Consider the following 4102-nt stretch of genomic DNA (forward strand, 5'->3'; position numbering starts at 1 on the left):
TGAATAGAGAATACTTGTTATGTTGATTATCAAAGTTATACCTATGTGTTATTTATGATCTTGCATGCTTTCCGTTACTAGTAGATGCTCGGCCAAGTAGATGCTTGTAACTCCAAGAGGGAGTATTTATGCTCGATAGTGGGTTCATGCTGCATTGACACCGGGACGATGACGAGAAAGTTCTAAGGTTGTGTTGTGCTTGTTGCCACTAGGGATAAAACATTGATGCTATGTCTAAGGATGTAGTTGTTGATTACATTACGCACCATACTTAATGCAATTGTCTCGTTGCTTTGCAACTTAATACTGGAGGGGGTTCGGATGATAACCTGAAGGTGGACTTTTTAGGCATAGATGCAGTTGGATGGCGGTCTATGTACTTTGTCCTAATGCCCAATTAAATCTCACAATACTCATCATGATATGTACGTGCATGGTCATGCTCTCTTTATTTGTCAATTGCCCAACTGTAATTTGTTCACCCAACATGCTGTTTATCTTATGGGAGAGACACCTCTAGTGAACTGTGGACCCCGGTCCAATTCTCTTTACTGAAATACAATCTACTGCAATACTTGTTTTACTGTTTTCTCCAAACAATCATCTTCCATACAATACGGTTAATCCTTTGTTACGAGCAAGTCGGTGAGATTGACAACCTCACTCGTTTCGTTGGGGCAAAGTACTTTGGTTGTGTTGTGCGGGTTCCACGTTGGCGCCGGAATCTCCGGTGTTGCGCCGCACTACATCCCGCCGCCATCAACCTTCAACGTGCTTCTTGGCTCCTCCTGGTTCGATAAACCTTGGTTTCTTTCTGAGGGAAAACTTGCTGCTGTGCGCATCATACCTTCCTCTTGGGGTTGCCCAACGAACGTGTGAAATACACGCCATCACGATCCCCTATACTTGTGGGTCATCAAGACTATTTTACGCGCCGTTGCCGGGGAGGCATAGCTCTACTCATAAGTTCACCTGGGGAGTACACACTACCTCTCTCTCTGTTTTATTTTATTTTGCTTTGCTTAGTTTACTTTTGTTTAGTTTACTTGTGCTTAGTTTATTTCTGTCTAGTATTACTTTGCTTAGTTTACTTTTGTCTAGTTTATTTCAGTTTTGTTTTATTTTCTTCATATACCCAAAAATCCATAAAAATTTGAAAAACCAAAAAATTAAAAACTGCTGTTATGGGAGAACCAACAACCTACTTGGAGCTTATGGAATGTTATAATTGTTATAGAGAATCAGAAGCGGTAAAATAATGAGTGCTATGATAGAAAAATTAAATACAATTGCTAGAATCTTGCTTAGACGCCATGATATAAGCTTGTTACTCTCAACAGGATACTAAACATCTTAAATTTCAATGTGGCTTTAGTGAGGAATATTTTATTAAAAGCTATAATCGGAATTGCTATATTCATTATGGGTTCGAAGAGGTAGAACAATTTGTCTTATTTATGGGAGCCTCCGAGATAGAATCCTTCATGGTTGAGAATTATGAAACTTGTGCTATTTGTAAGGACCTTAAAGATTATGTCTCTACTATCCTTAATTCTTGCATAGAATGCTACGGTAGGAATCCGTATATCCTTGATTATAAAGAGAGACACATTAATGCACAGAATGCACTCACAATTTGCAGGAACCGGTGGAAGAAGAAAGCTGATGAACCTCAAAGCTCATTGGATGAAAAAGAGGAGGAAATTGATGAACCTGAAAGCTCATTGGATGAAAAAGAAGATGAGAGCGACGAACAAAAGGAGGAAGAATGGATTAGCTACCCATGCCAACCTTCTAATGAGAGTAACTCTTTATCTCTTACACTATTTGATTGTCCTCCATGCTTACCGAAAGAGGTTGAATGTTATGTTCCTGTGGATTCTCTTGAAATAGTACCTATTAGTAATACTTGTGAGAATAATTATGCTACTGTTATTTATGATAATCCATGCTATTTTGATAAATCTTATGATAATGCTTTGTTTGTGCCTGATGTCGAAATGCATGGTACTAAAGAATTTTGCTTAGCAAATGTTTATGATAAAGCTCTAGATGATGGTCCTATGTTACTTGATATTATTAATTGTACTACTAATGAAAATGGGATTGGAGAGTCCTTGACTTATTCTATGAGTCCCATATCTCTTGAGATTGATCAACTACCTTGTTATATTATTAATAAAAGTAAGTTTGAAAGTTTTTATTCCACTATTCTTGAACTTGATAAAAATTATGTGTTTGGAAATCATGAGAAGCATGCTGCATGTGATAGTTACATTGTTGAGTTTGTTCATGAAGCTACTGAAAATTATTATGAGAGAGGAAAATATGGTTGTAGAAATTTGCATGGTACTAAAACACCTCTCTATATGCTTAAAATCTCAGAAGTTATTCTCTGTTTTATCTTCTTATGCTTGTCACTTTGTTCTTCATGAATTTATTTGTGTACAAGATTCCTATGCATAGGAAGCATGTTAGACTTAAATGTGTTTTGAATTTGCTTCTTGATGCTCTCTTTTGCTTCAAATACTATTTCTTGCGAGTGCATCATTAAAACTGCTGAGCCCATCTTAATGGCTATAAAGAAAGCAACTTCTTGGGAGATAACCCATGTGTTATTTTGCTACAGTACTTTATTTTATATTTGTGTCTTGGAAGTTGTTTACTACTGTAGCAACCTCTCCTTATCTTAGTTTTGTGTTTTGTTGTGCCAAGTGAAGCCTCTAATCGAAGGTTGATACTAGATTTGGATTTCTGCGCAGAAACAGATTTCTATCTGTCACGAATCTTGGTCAAATTCTCTGTAGGAAACTCAGAAAATTATGCCAATTTACGTGCGTGTTCCTCAGATATGTACGCAACTTTCATTAGTTTTGAGTTTTCTGATTTGAGCAACGGAAGTATTTTATTAAAATTCGTCTTTACTGGCTGTTCTGTTTTGGCAGATTCTGTCTCTGTTTTTTGCATTGTCTCTTGTGGACTTTAAGCGAGGTTTTCTAGACGTAGAGAGCTGTAGCTAATGTTTTATTGAGTTCTTGCAATGTGCCACTACAGGACCAAGGTGGATTCAAATTTTTTGAGTACTAACCCCTCTAATGAAGTTTATGAGAAGTTTGTTGTGAAGGAAGTTTTCAAGGGTCAAGAGAGGAGGATGATATATGATCAAGAAGAGTGAAAAGTCTAAGCTTGGGGATGCCCCCGTGGTTCATCCCTGCATATTTCAAGAAGACTCAAGCGTCTAAGCTTGGGGATGCCCAAGGCATCCCCTTCTTCATCAACTTATCGGGTTTCCTCCCCTGAAACTATATTTTTATTCGGTCACATCATATGTGTTTTACTTGGAGCGTCTGTGTGCTTTTATTTTTGTTTTTGTTTGAATAAGATCGGATCCTAGCAATCCTTGATTGGGAGAGAGACATGCTCCGCTTTTTCATATGAACACGTGTTCTTCGTTTTACTTTTAATGTTCAATGAATAAAAGTTGGAAGCTACAATATTTATCTTTATTTGGTTGGGAAAAGAAAATGCCTCATATGTCTTGGATAATTTGATACTTGGCAATTGTTTTGAGCTCTCAAGTAGATCATAAGTTTTTGCATGTAGTTTAAACCTATTAGTGGAGAACTACCGTAAAGCTTGTTGAAATTGGTTTGCATAATTGATCTCTCTTAAGGTCTAGATATTTTCTGGTAAAAGTGTTTGAGCAACAAGGAAGACGAGTGTAGAGTATTATAATGCTTGCAATATGTTCTTATGTAAGTTTTGTTTGTACCGGTTCATACTTGTGTTTGCTTCAAACAACCTTGCTAGCCTAAGCCTTGTATCGAGAGGGAATACTTCTCATGCATCCAAAATCCTTGAGCCAACCACTATGCCATTTGTGTCCACCATACCTACCTACTATGTGGTATTTCCTGCCATTCCAAAGTAAATTGCTTGAGTGCTACCTTTAAATAATTCAAAATGCTTCTCAATTTGTGTTAATGTTTTATAGCTCATGAGGAAGTATGTGGTGTTTAGCTTTCAACCTTGTCATTTACTTTTGACGGACTCTCATATGGACTAGTGGCACATCCGCTTATCCAATAATTTTGCAAAAAGA

This window comes from Lolium rigidum, chromosome 6 (assembly GCF_022539505.1).
Source record: "Lolium rigidum isolate FL_2022 chromosome 6, APGP_CSIRO_Lrig_0.1, whole genome shotgun sequence".
NCBI classification, from domain to species: Eukaryota; Viridiplantae; Streptophyta; class Magnoliopsida; order Poales; family Poaceae; genus Lolium; species Lolium rigidum.